Source organism: Hippopotamus amphibius, chromosome 3, assembly GCF_030028045.1.
Source record: "Hippopotamus amphibius kiboko isolate mHipAmp2 chromosome 3, mHipAmp2.hap2, whole genome shotgun sequence".
Classification (NCBI taxonomy): Eukaryota; Metazoa; Chordata; class Mammalia; order Artiodactyla; family Hippopotamidae; genus Hippopotamus; species Hippopotamus amphibius.
The window spans coordinates 55,187,279-55,202,598 of NC_080188.1; the positions used below are offsets into that span (position 1 = coordinate 55,187,279).

The window sequence follows — 15,320 nt, forward strand, 5'->3', positions numbered from 1 at the left end:
ACCATCTCCAATTTCATTAACCGGTGGTATATCCAAGATCCTTTGCCTTCCTTTTAACCCCACACCTCTGATTTGTGGCAATGGGAATCAAAAGAAAATACCACTAATGGAAAGCTAATTCTGCATCCACAGACAAAACAAACAGAAACAACAGCTTTCCAAAAGCAACTGTAGAATGCTGTTCCTTAGAAGAACTCCAAGGACATGAGCATAAACCTAAGATTTAATACCTAATTTGTCATCAGGAACTTACACAAAATAAAGATAATGATCTCCCAGATGAGCTCCCATTATGGATAAACAGTCTGGGTTTGATATTGAAAAAATAACAAACATACATAAAGAGACTGTTATGTTACGGTGTGATGGCTGCCTATCCAGTCACACTCAATTTACAGGAAAAAATCAACTGTTTGATTGATTTATAAATCTAGCAGCTCTCATTGTGATTCTCTGTCCTTAATATATTCCTGAAAAAAAAAAAAAAAAAAAAGAAAACAACCTCCCGGCAATATCTCATCATATCTTAAGTCAAATAAAAATTACTGAAATTTGGGTACGTACTTTATCTGGGAAGACAAGATTCATCCAAGCAAAAGACGTCACATGAATATGAATGAAAGTAAAAGGCAAAATAGAGCCTCAGTGTAAGACAAGACCAAAATCTGTCTTACCATAAATCATGTATGCCTATGTGTGAGCTATAAGGTCTGAGTTCATTAAAATTCCATAATTCAAATATTATTAAACTAAGTATTTTTTAAAAATCAATAAACTGGCAGTTTCTTATCAAGTTAAATATATTTATCATATACCCAGCAAACCTATTCTTAGACATTTACCATAGAACAGGGGTTGGAAAATTAAGGCCATGGGCCATACCCATTTTGTAAATAAAGTCTTGTTGGAACACAGCCACATCCATTTATTTACGTATTGTGTATGGCTGTTTTCACCCTACAAGAGCAGAGTAGCTGCAATAGAGATCATATGGCCTAAAACAGAGCCTATTTAGTCCTTTACAGAAAAAGTTTGCTGATCTGTATACTAGAGAAATAACTTATGATCACACAAAACCTATATACAAAAGTTTATAGCAGCTCCATTCATTTTGGCCAGAAAAGTGGAAACAACCCAAATGTCCTTCAACAAGTTAATGGATATACAAACTGTGGCACACACATGTAACTCAACAGTGAAAGTGAATAAACTTTTGATACACACAATAATTTGAATGATTCTCAAAGGCATTATGATAAATGAAAGAATGTTTCAAAAAGTTTACTGCATGATTCCATTTATATGATAATTTTAAGAAGAGGAAACTTTGTTGATGAAGACAGATTAGCGGTTGCCAGGGACTAGAGGTGGAGAGAAAGAGTATAAACAGATAGGACAAGGAAGCTTTAGGGGTGATAAAACTGTTCTATGTCTGTATTGTGGTAGAGGTTACATTAATCTGTGTATCTATCAAAGTTCATAGATCTGTATACTAAAGAAAGATAAATTCTGCTGTGTGATAATTAGAAAAATAAAAATTTTATAAAACAGTATGGTAGGTTAAAGAAAAACAATAAACAAGGAAACAGTCTCTAAAAATTTAGACCAAAGAATGAGACTTTACCAAGGAAGATCAGATCAGCAAGTGTGGTGTAGGTCACCATACTCTTAGGTTTTATTCCTGGTTTTTGTCATTGATTCACTATAAAGCATTAAATCACAGAGAGTATTTCTCTCTGATTTTTGTGCACACAGTTTGACAGGTGATATGAGGGTGAACATAAAACCCTCAATGTAGTATTTCCCCTGTCGAATATGACATACACATGAAGAAATACTGCAATTCAAGTTATCTCAGAACACCCCCATCCTGCTCTCCAGATTAGCCATAAATACATAGATGTGTTTTGTGTCATGGTTGTCAGCTCTTTTTCCACACTCATCTCCAAGCTGTCTAGAAAATCTGGCATCGTATTCCTTACACACAAAGAAAGATTCTACCATATATGTTTTAGTTCTGTTCAAGGTCTCTAATTTTCTTTAGGGCAGCCAGACCTGCATACTGCCCATGAGCAGTGTGAAACTAACTGTCACCCACATTTAATCAAAAGATAAATCTGGCAAATACAAAATAATTTTCAGGGAAAACAAGTAAGGTAATTAGTTCTTTCACAGGCGCAACAATAAAAACTTTTAAATTAGTTATGTGTTTTGTAAATCCAATGAAATTGGTTAAAAAAATCAAACACAAAAAACTGGAAGATTAAGATCCTTTTACCAGTACGGAACATTCAAACTAATTGCTTCTATTGTGTATAACTAATAGACCATGTCTCAAGTTAAAATCTGGAAGACGAAGGACTCAGGAATGACCACTAATTGTAAATCATTTACATCGACATCAAAGAGAAGAAAAATTTTTAAAGGGCAAAATAAATTTTTCATCATGACGGAAAACACATCCAAAAGTCTCCAGCTTTGTGTGGTGACTTTAAAATGTCAACAAATTCTTAGATATCTTCAAAATATCTCCTATCTCCCTTCCTCCTAAATGGGGACTCTTAACAAATAGGATCCAGGGAGTTAACACTATGTAACTTCCATGACTAGGTCATTAGAATGAATTCAAATCCTAGCTCTGCATTTATATTAATTCCTCTTTCAGGTCTATTGTCAGGATCAGAGATAAGCCATGTAAAGCCTTTTACGTGGTGCCAGAACATTAAGAAGCTTAACAAATAGCTTCTAACCAACCACTTATAGTTCTCAAAGGCTCCTGGAAGGTGTGTATTATCAAAAGTTAAAGATGAAAAAAGTTTATTATGTTGTTAAATGAATGAAAGTCACAAATTGCTGAAATCAAACGAAACTACAAAGAGCATAAGACTTTTAGGAAAAAAATCTTGCTTTCTATTAGGTTGAGTCATAAAATGCCATTGTTGTTAGGTCAGAAAGGGTAGAGTATCAACAATTTTATATGGTTAAACCTAATGGTAGTTATACAAAGAAAATATAGGTGAGCATAGAAATGTTATGGAAGAGGCACTTTTATCACCAAAAACTGAAATAAATTTACATCTCACAAGTTATGGCATAAGAAAAACTGAAGCCAAGATTGCTATATAATGAACTAGTCAGTCTTTTTTTCATAGCCATTTTAATACGTCAGTTATTAACCCAGCCTATTTTGAGATCAAACAAAAGTTAAATATATTTGTATATGGTTATAGCAGTCTCTATCAGAAATATCACTAGGAGGCAATGAAAGTGAGAGTAATAATGGCTTACAGAAATGCCTTAACAATTCACAGATTTTAGATTATAGTGAAATATAAAACATGTTTTTCAACAAGCAAGAGACTACTTTCTCCAAACCAGACAAAAGATGGGTCTTATAAAAGCTAGGAAAATAATTATAAAATTAGCATTTTGAAACAAAAATACAAATTCCCATTCATTTAATTAATATTCACTGAGAGCCAGATACTGGATGTTGCTATGGAGGTAAACACAGAGAAAACACTGATAGTTTAAATATGCTCATGGTAAAAAGGAGAAAATACTATTCATTATAAGCTCCTTTTAATTTATCATTTTAAATGGCAAATATTCTGACAAATTCAAGAGCAATGAAATTATTTCTAAAGATCATATATACCTTATGCTTAAAATCCTATTTATATTTATTTCAGTTAAATTCTAGGCACTCATTTAATGTTCAAAACAACCCTATGAGGTAAGTACTATTATTATTCACATTTTGCAGAAGAAATTGAGGCATAGAGAGGTTAAATAACTAGCCCGAGGTCACAAGACTAGGAAGTGGTAGAGCGATTTAATCAGGTTGTCTGGCTCCAGAGTGAGTACTCTTAATGACTTTATTATGCTACCTCTCATATTCAACCTCATTAGGTTACCTCTCAGATTCAACTTTATTAGCATGGATCCAAATGCAGCTGACTTCCTGCTACCAACTCTCACAATCAAGGCAGAGGGCTGAATTAAACTATTACTCTCAGGCACAGTATTTAAAAAGCTCTGACTCATTAATCTGTTTATACTTTTTCACTGATCTTAGCTTATCTATGGAGTAACAAACAAACCACAAACTGGCAAATCATTTGTTAGAGTGCGTAACACATCTGAACCAAATATCACTCATATGGACAAAGACAAAATATCTACTGGTTCATGAACCTAAATATGATGACCCTGACTTAGACACATACAGATGGAACAGATCAAACAACTAACAGGAACAAAAAGAAAATTTTAGGTATAGAATACATGCACAAGGCTTGAAGATGATCCAGAAGTATTTTGGGGAGTGAATGTTCAAGAAGTGATTTTGATCATTATAATGTTCTACTGTGGGTTGGCAAGCTACAGCTCATGGGCCAAATCTGGCCCCCAGCCTGTTTCTGTAAATAAAATTTTACTGCAACATAACTATTTTCACATGTATTGTCTAAAGCTGCTTTTGTTGAACAGCAGAGTTGAATAGCTGCAACAGAGACTGTATGGCCTACAAAGCCTAATATATTTACATTGTGGCCTTTTACAGAAAAAGTTTGCTCACCTCTTGTGTTATATTTAACAACATCAAGTAGAAAACAAATGTAAAAAACATGATCTGATCTTAAAAAATTGACTCTTACTTTACATAAGCATTAATTAATATCAAATGTATTCCATGGCTAGAGACTTGCAGTTGAAGAGCTACCAAATTTCATCAAATACAAGCTACCATCAATTATAAGACTATTGTTATTTTATGTATGACCAAGAAAATTCACTGCCAATTAAAAAAAACAAAACACATAACTTCCTATTATATCTAATATAAGATGATTCTAGTTTCAAAATTCTGCAAATGAGAAAAAAGTACACCTTACAATTGATGAAATATAGCATATCATTCTACAATGATGTAAATTCATAAACGAAAGGTAATAGGGTTGTGATAAATCTACTAAACAGGATTTTCCACTTTATGACAGGGTCTTGCAGGGACAAGGAGTTTCTCTGTAATACTGTGCCAATACCTGTAAGTACCAAGAAATATTAATAAAGAACAAAGGACTAAGCTTTTGCAGGCTGTCCCACACGTGGGGCACTAGATAAGGAGGTCCACTGTAAACCCCACTGCACAATGCATATTGGTCTTTCCAAAACACTGGTAGCTATACTGGGTACATTTAGGTGACAGAAAACTGAAATAACACATATGGAGTAAATGTTTTCCTTCTGAATATTAAACACATGATCACATATTTCAAAGCAAAGGGACACCTCTAGAGTATTTTCCATAGTGAGCATACATGAAGAGAGTTTGTTTGAGTCACTGCTTTTATTTGGAAGGAGGGAGAGAGAGGGAAGAGACAAAGAGAGAAGGAAGGAGAGAGGGAGGGAAAGGATGCATTAGAAGCAGACCTCATAGGTTCAAATTTAACACTTTATCTTTGCCTTCAAAGTATTAGATTACCCAATTTTATAACTGACAATGAACAATTTATTACACAACTGAGAATTCTATGTTAATAATCACAAAGCTTTAGTACAGAAGAGTGGAAATTTTTACAATACTGTTTTAATTCATTCTCATACTCAGACTTCAAACATATTTCAAAACAAGCCTTTATCTTAGTGTTTCATTATTTAGGAGATAATCTTCTTTGAAGGCAGCAGAGCTATGACAGTCTAAGAAAGGCAGGACAAAAACAGTATATGAACATTTAGCAAAGAATAGTTTTCAGATATTTAAGAAGCTACGCTACACACCCATATATTTAAGTGTTATATGTCTATAGCTACCTTTCTAACATTGAGCACAGGGGGAATAGCATTAAATATAACACCTGTTTCAGAGTGGCTTGCCTGCTCACAGACATACACATAAACAAATTTAGAGCAAGGAAAGGGAAAATAAAGAATATTGAGTATTTACTATGTACCAGACCCTGTCCTAGGCACTTTGGATAAATTGATTCATTTAATCTTCAAAACAACTCTCCTCTTACTCTCTTTAGCAGATAAGGAAACTGAGGCTCAGAGAGGTAAAATTCCAAAGTCATACAGCTAGTAAGTGGCTTAGTTACTCATTCAACAAGTGGTTGGTGGAGCTTTAAATTTTTTTCTCATATACCATACTACTGTCAAACTGAAGGAAAAAAAAAGCATATATGTCTTTAATATATAGTAGATAGAAATAAACCAAATTTTCTGTGTTGCAGTTTTGTCTTTGGTTGTTTCACAAAGTAAAAGCAAGAATGTTGTCTACACATGCAAATTCTAAAAGCTGGAGTTCCTAGGGCATTCCCTCCCTAGAAAGGATCTCATCCATCCCACAACTTTAAATACCATCTGTGTATCTCCTCTTAAACCTCTGAGCTCCAGGACTCTGTAACTGTCTGCCATCTGACATGTCCACTAGATGACTTGCACACATCACAAAATTGACATTGTCAAAAATAAACTCAATTTTCCTTCACAATGAGCTCCAATCTCATTTTAAGGATATTGCCATTTACCAGTCTGCTCAAGCCCCAAACCTGAGTATTGTCCTTACTTTCCCTCTCCCTCACACTTCATGTTAAGTCCCACCGGTTCGACTTACAAATTAGGACTCAAATGCATCCTCTTCTCTCCCATTACTCTAGAACAAACCTCCATCATCGTTCATGTTGACTACTATCAATATAATGATATACATAATATAATATAATATTTTCCCACTTCCTCTCCTTTTTTTTTTGCGGGCAAAAAGTCTTTTTATTTTTGCAGGGGGTGGGCGTGGTTAGCACAAATCATAACTTCAAAATCCTCTGATGGTTTCCAACAACGCTGAAGGAAACCCACACTCCTTATCACGGCCTCTTCAACTAGATAACAGCATCTCTTTCCGCCTCTCAGACGTCATTCCACGCTCCCCTTGGACATCTCCAGGCATCCTTTCAACTCCTCATACACCAACTGTTCACACTGCAGGGCATTCCCTTTTCCTGTAAGCTCCTGGCAGGGATAACTCCTTCGGTTTCCAGCGTCAAGGTCACTTTCCCTGAAATCTTTTTCTAACCATGTGGAAGCATCTGTCTTCCCATAGTCCTCTGTCACTCTGCTTTCTTTATGTCCTCCATGGATATCTATTAATCTATTATCTGCTCTCCAACAGATCAACTCCAACTGGAAAAAATATGTCTATACTATTCACCAATATATACCCATCACCTCGTAAAATGCCTGCCACATATCAGGGACTCCAATTTTTCTTGAATGAGCAAGTTATATATGTTAGGCTAAAAAGACTAATTTTGTACAATTAATTTAAACTGTTTTAAGCTACAAGTTTAAAAGATTATCATTTTCTCTCTTAAAAGTATGTAAATACGGCTCACAGACAGATGTGTTTCAGTTTTTGAAGACCTGAAATAAGCCTTAAAGCAGTGAATTCTGTATCACATTCATTTTACAGACAATATAAAACAGATGATTTATTTCCAGAATCTAAGTGAAAGAGCTACTATAAAATTATGAATATTTAGAAAATAATTAGCTCATTTAAATATCTGTATTTATGTGCAATCTAGTTACTTTGTATTATCAAAAATAAGTAAAATACTAAATGGGAAAAGAATTTAAAAAAGAATACATATATATGTATAACTTAATCACTGCTGTACACCTGAAACGAACACAGTTAATCAACTATATATATATAATCAACTATATATATTTTATTTTATTAAAGTTAAAAAAATAAAATATTTTAAAGGCATACTTTTAAAATTTATTTCCATTTGAACAAATGTATTTCAAAAGGAGGAAAAATGACCAATTTTGGTCACATCCAAAGGAGAATCATAAATTACTGCTCCATTCTGTGGTGGTTAGTTATAAAACATATCCACAAATTTTTTGATACTCCTTTCAAAGGTAGAGTCTCTTCTTAATTGTGAGTTAAATTTAGTGACAGAACAGAATGTAATGGCAGTGACTATGTGTGATCGTGTCATAAAAGGCACTGTGGCTTCCTCCTTGTCATCTCTCTTGGATCACTTGCTCTGAAGGAAGTTGAATTCTGTGTCATGCGGATACTCAAATAGCCCTATGGAGAGCCCCAGTCAAGCTTTCAATAGCCCTGACCAACAACCTGATGACGACAGCCGCAAGAGATTCTAACCCAGAACCACCCAGCTAAACCACTCCAGAAATAAGATAATGCTTTTTTTTAAAAAAAGCTTTATGGTAATTTACATTACAGCAATGTAAGTAACATTCATTCACTCATTCATTCAATAAATATCAATCTGTGCCTATTATGTCACCAGGCCCCAAAGACACAGAAAACAAATAAGACACTATATCTATCATAGAGGGGATGAAATTAAATAGGCTGGTCATGCCATAAAAGTGCTTTAAAAAAGTAAATAACAAGACCCTACCTGTATACCTAGCACATAATATCAGATTTCAAAAGAAGGGAGAGGAAGATGAGGAGAAGTTGTTGCAGGAGGCAAGAGTGAAGGTGTGTATAAATATCCACAAGTAAGGAGTGAGGAAAGCACAAGAGATGACACTTGAAGGGACTGGAGATATAAGCTTCAACTGGGTAAAGAAATGTGTGATATACCATACTCTGGGCTTTATCTAAAGGCAGAAGGGAGACATTGAGAATCTCCAAAAGGAGAATAAGAAAATTAGATTTGCGTTCTACAAAGAGGACTCTGGCTGCAGTATGGGAAAGGACTCCAAAGGAGCTCTCTCTACTAGAAAGTTAAGAGGAGATTGCAGGGACTTCCCTGGTGGTCCAGTGGCTAAGACTCTGCACTCCCAATGCAGGGGGGGCCTGGGTTCCAGCCCTGGTCAGAGAAGTAGATCCCACATGTCACAACTAAAGATCCTGGCATGTCATGACTAAGACCCGGAACAACCAAATAAATAAAAAAAATGTTAAAAAAAAAAAAAAAGGAAATTGCAGCCATTCATTTTTAGTAAGGATAATGGCCTGAAAAACATTAGCAACAAGAAAGACAAAAAGTAGCAGGTGAAACCAACGGACATTAAAAAGGTACAAAAACAGAACCTTGGGCTTATATTTGAAATTAAATGTCATCAACATCTCAAAACTCTAAAAAAAAGGGAAAAGCACAGTACTATAAAAATATTTTGAATAAAAGAAAAATCTTAATTGGTATATATTATATACCTTCCAAATTAATAAAAATCACCAGCACATTCTAAAAATGGAAATGAATTTTAAAATTATGATTGTCCAAAAAAATGGGAGCTATAAAGTCAATATGAAGAAAGCGTAAGTGATTCTGCAACATTCTGATTCACCTAATTTTAAATTTTAAGTCATTTACAACTGATAAGCCCAACTCTATTTCTAACACTGTTTATTGCTGGTATCAAGTACAGTTCTATTTTTTCCCCCTTTAAGATAAAAGGACTAAAAGGATATTGCATTACCTCTCCTTGAGTACGTGAGTCAGGTATGTCAAAATACAGCTCACTGTTCTTATTTGGCTCAAGAATTCTATTTAGTTTTTCTAAGACTGGACTCAAATTCTTCAGGACTTCAGTGCTCATAAATTTTCAACTTAAGAACTGGATCTAAGCTATAAAGTAAGTTTCTTTAGGACACAGATGATGTCTTAAACATTTTTTTTTTTTTTTTTTTTTTTTTTTTTGTGGCACACGGGCTTAGTTGCTCCGTGGCATGTGGGATCTTCCTGGAGCTGGGATCGAACCCGTGACCTCTGCATTGGCAGGCGGATTCTTAACCACTGCGCCACCTAGGAAGCCCTTAAACATTTTTCTATCCCCCACTGCACCTTGGTCATAGTAGAAATTCAAAAACAGTTTATTGAATGGATTTGCCCTAAACGATAAACTTAGCAGTCTGTTCCTACACACACACACACAAAACTACTAAAATATTTACTGATGAAATGATGCCTGGGATTTGTTTCAAAATAATTTGGGGGTAGAATAAGTGCATAAGGATATAGAGAAAACAAGACTGGCTGTTATATAACTTTTTAAAAATTGTGAAACCTATTAGAAAAAGTGAAAGTGATCAACTGAGTTACTGAGGAAGGGTATCTTTCTAATGTATTGGTTCATGGGACAGAATTGATTACTTTATAACAAACTTTAAAAAGGTTAAATTTACTTTCTTAGAGGCTTTTGCCTTTAATTTATAGCCAAGTATTCTTGTTACAAAATATTTTTACTTCATGGTTCTAAATCCCAACTAATTTATTTAAGGACTATAGTTAAAACATTGGGGGAAATAATTTTTTAAGGAAAGGGGGTACAAACCTACTCTATAAAAAGTGATGAAAATAAAATTTGTATATCAATAGAGAAGTAAAATAACAGCGATGTTCAAGATTTCTAATCTTTGTTGTAGTGTGGAAGGACCAAAATTAAGTTGGATATTTGTAACATTAAAAAAAAAAAAAAAAAAGCCTAATAAACAGTCATTCAGATCTGGCTTAATAATTAAGAGTCATCACCAGTTCCTTATTGAAAATGTTCCTTACAAGATACCAATGTTTTCTTTTATGAAATTCCTGAAGAGTTCCATGAAGTAGATTACTTTCAGCACTAAAATAAAAGTGACATTTAACATGAAATTAAAGGATCACTTAATAGATTATGTGAATAATTGGTCTTTCCCATTCTTTTTATTCTTTCTGTGAACAAGTACAATTAACATTTCACTTTTTTGTCTTTATGCTTTTCCTTCTAATTTACAAAGAAAGTGCAATATCAAGTAAATAACCCCAAATTTGCTTGCTTTAATATTAATTTTCCTGGTATCCTAAGTCCAGCAGAACTCATTATAAAGTTGATATTTACAGTTCTTTTTGGAGTTCTGTCAATTAAATAAAACTATTAAATGCAAAATTTAAAGATTTATTAGGAACATTTTAAAAGGTACTCATTAAGAATGATAAAATAGTCAATTAAAAATAAAACCTTTAACACAGTAATCAAAACAACCTTGTTCTGGCATTAAGTGTGGACATACAGATCAACAGAATAGAAGGCACATATTAAGAATTTTAAGTCAGTTAAAAATAAAACAGTTAACACAGTAATTAAAACAACATTGTTCTGGCATAAGTATAGACATATAGACGAATGGAATAGAATAGAGAGCCCAAAAATAAACTCTCAAATATATGCCCAGTTGATTTTCAACAAAGGGGCCAAGAACCATTCACTAGGGAAAGGACTTAAAATAAAAAAAGTGATGGGAAAACTGGAAATCCACATGCAAAAAAAATGAAGTTGGACTCTTTTTTTTTTTTTTTTCTGTATTTTTGAAGTTGGACTCTTACCTTACACCACATACAAAAATAAACTTAAAATGGATCACAGACCTAATCTGAAAGCTAAAACTACAAAATTCTTACAAGAAAACATAAGAGCAATTTTTCATGAACTTGGATTTAGCAATGGTTTCTTTAATATGACAACAAAACCACAGGCATCAAAAGGAAAAATAGACAAATTGGACTTCACTGAAATTAAAAACTTCTGTTCATCAAAGAGCACTATCTAAAGAGTGAAAAGACAATCCACAGAAAGGAGAAAATATGTGCAAATCATATCTCTGACTAGGGTTTAACATCCAGAATATATTAAGAACATCAAAAAGACAACCCAATTAAAAAAATAGGACTTAGACATTTTACCAAAGAAGGCATACGGTCAATAAACAGATGAAAAAATGCTCAAAATCATTAGTCATCAAGAAAATGTCCAACAAAACCACAATGAGATACTACTTCACATCCACTAGGATGGCTATTATCAAAAAATAACAAGTTTTGGCAAAGATACGGAGAAATAAGACCCCTGCATACTGCTGGTGATAATATAAAATGGTGCGGCCACCATGGAAAACAGCATGGTAGTTCCTCAAAAAAATTAACCAGAGTTACAACATGACTCAGCAATTCCACTCCTAGGTGTATATATACGTGTGTGTGTGTACAGAACTGAAAGCAGAGACTCTTAACAGGTACTTGTGTGTCAACGTTCATAGCAGCAAATTTCACAATAGCAAAAGGTGGAAATAACCAAAATGTCTGTCAACAGATTAATGAATAAACCAAATGTGGTGTATATATATACGGTGGAGTATTATTGAGCCATAAAAGGAAATGAGGTTCTGATACATGCTACAACATGGATAGAACCTTAAAAATATACTAAGTGAAATAAGTCAGACACAAAAAGAAGGACAAATTTTGTATGATCACACTTATATAAAATATCTAGAATATGGACATTCAAAGACAGAAAGAGAGGTTACCAGGGACCAGGAGAAAGGAGAACGGGTACATGACAGAAAAGTTCTGGAAATAGATATCGGTGATGGTTAGAAAACATTCAGAATATATATAATGTCACTAAACAGTACTCTTAAAGATGGTTAAAATGGTAAATTTTAGGTTATGTATTTTACCAGAATTTTTAAAAATTAAAGCATTTAAGATTCAGTATTATTCATGAAACAGAATTTAATTAGACCTACAGCCTATCACAACAGAAATTTCAGATCAATACAAACTGATACAGTAATACCTTCAAGGTATACAGCCAACATTAATATCAAGCATCCAACCCCACAGGCCATACTAAAAAAGAAACTTATAAATTAACCCAAAGAAGGGCATTTTTGTTTTTATAGAAAGAACTTGGCATTCAAGACAAGCTAAATTCAGAAATACTGCATGGAAATAAAAGCTAAGTTCATTGCTGCCGTGAAGTCTTTAGCTGCCTATTTTTACTTTGTTTCTATTTTCATATGGACAACTCTCTCTTTAAAGTCATTTAAAAATGGGACTCCCAAGAAAAGATATGGGCGTTTAGATTTTTAATAATCAAAACTATATAACTGCTCGGTAGCAGAAACTTTTAAGTGTGCAAACCTCAATTAACAGGATCTAGGAGAAAAGGTCTTACATGCTTTTGGCAAACAGCACACAACCAATCACTTAACGTGCTATTTTATAATCAGGAATGCTACTATTTTTCAAAAACTAATAAAGAATTTCTGTTTCATATTAAACAATCTTGAAGTTACATTTGATGTTCCTAATTCACAAAGTACAGCCCTGTCATATATTTAGGGGTAAGATATTAACCATAAAAATGTTTTATCATTATGCTGGATAGGATAAGAAGACCACCATTTTGTGGACAAGCTCTAATTTTAGAAGAGGAACGAAAAACAACATAAACTAAAGAAAAACGGAAAGACAAAAACAAGTCAAGAAATGCAAAATACAAGCAACAGATAACATTTAGGCCATGGAGGCAAGTTTACCGAAATGGGCAGAGGAGAAACAGTGAATACAGACACATGCAGCAACATTCCCCTGTGATTGTACCAATCCTCTTCATCCCCTTCTTGACAGCAAGCTTTCTATCTTGCCGTGATCACTACCACTGTTATCCTCAGTGAAAAAAAGAAACCAAATGTGGACTTTACTTATGTAAATTATTCATAATTATTAGATGAAAAATCTACTGATTTTCCTTCCTGCCTATGTCAAAGTATTTTTAAAAGAATAGATATTCTCGGCATTATGATTACTGGCAAGTGACTATTTGGCTTCTACTTGAGGAGAAGAGAAAGATATTCTAAAACTGGGTTTTGATGTATTAAGAATGCTCTTCCAAATAGAATACAGGCCTGGTGGGTGGCGCAGCGGTTAAGAATCCACCTGCCAATGCAGGGGAAATGGGTTCCATCCCTGGGCCAGGAAGATCCCACATGCCACAGAGCAAATAAGCCCCTGCGCCACAACTACTGAGCCTGCACTCTAGAGCCCGTGAGCCACAACTATTGAGCCCATGTGCCGCAACTCCTGAAGCCCGGGTGTCTAGAGCCCGTGCTCTGCAACAAGAGAAGCCACTGCAATGAAAAGCCCACACACCACAACAAAGAGTAGCCCCTGCTTGCCGCAACTAGAGAAAGCCCGCATGCAGCAACGAAGACCCAACACAGCCAATAAATAAATAAACTTATTTTAAAAAATAAGTAAAATAATTGCAGTACAAAGAAAATTCCATTAAGCAAGTTAGAATTTTTGAGTGCTTTCTGTGTTATGTTTAGATTCTGGCTAACAAATGTCTGTAAGTTATCTTCTTAGACTCACTGATAAAAGATGTTTGCCGGTTCTACTCTAATAACATTGAACCACGAAAAACATATATATACTATATATACGAATATATATGAATACAGCAAACAGAGTTTACCTGAAATAAGAGCTATAACTTTTAATGCATCAATCAACCAGACCTCTCTTGAGTTATTCCACTGATCCATGGCAACATTATTACTCTCCGGCCAATTATCTTTCTCACCTTTTTTCTATACACTTCGGATTTGTGGAGATGGTCTAGTTACAGAAGCCTGAAAGAGGTAGCGTCTGGTGTCAAGATCACTGAAAAGAGGCCAAACAGCTTGGGAGGCCAGTTGGCCAAAGTCTACTAAGCTAGTCCAAACTTTCCTCTTAAAGATAATTCACAATAACTGAAAACCTATAAATCTAGGTCATTTGGCACAGTAGCTTTAAAAGCTATATTGAAGTTATATAATAAGTATGTAAGTGTTAATTTTATGGATGTTTAAAATTTTCCGTAATAAAAACTTAAAAGTAAAATAAATACATTGGCATATTCTATGTAGGAAATACCAGATTATTACGGTTCAGGCTTTAAAACTGTAAAACTGTGGATCGGTGAGAAATAGAGCACAGAGAATTATCTCTATTTCTCTGGTATAGATTACTACTTCATTCCTTCACTGTGAAATATAGCAAATTCATTATGTTTTCTAACTATAACTCAAAAATGCCAGGGCAATAGTAGAAATCATTAATAAATTTGACTACATAAATTTTTAAAAAAATCTTTGAATGGCAAAAAAAAACACTATAAGCAAAGTCAAAAGACAAATGAAAACAATGGAAGATATATTTCCAAATCTATATTACAGGTAAAGAGCTAATATCTCTTAATATACAAAGACTTAGTAACTGAAGGAAAAAAATAAAAAATCCTAGAGAAAAACAGAAAAAGACATGTACAGATATCCCTATATATCTATATATAGCTCTTACGGATCTGAAAGATATAAACTCAACTCACAGGAAAAATGCACAGTAAAACTACACTGAGATACTACTTCTTTGCCCTTCAGATTGACAAAAACAAAAGCTTGACAATATACTCACTTGGTAAGGCTGTGGAAAAATAGGCAGTCTCATATACATTGCTGGTGGGAA

The 15,320-nt window shown here is 34.0% G+C and overlaps 1 protein-coding gene across 2 annotated transcripts in view; it reads right to left on the reverse strand.

Moving 5' to 3' along the window:
* WDFY3 (WD repeat and FYVE domain containing 3) overlaps positions 1 to 15,320 on the reverse strand; it is a 250,654-nt gene that overhangs the window by 192,294 nt on the left and 43,040 nt on the right. Inside the window, exon 1 of one of the 2 annotated variants that reach the window (XM_057728822.1) lies at positions 15,270 to 15,286. The exons of the other annotated variant lie outside the window; for it this stretch is intronic. The gene's annotated coding sequence lies outside the window, so the exon portion shown is untranslated. Of the gene's footprint in view, positions 1 to 15,269; positions 15,287 to 15,320 lie in introns of those variants that run through there. 2 annotated transcript variants of the gene reach the window in all.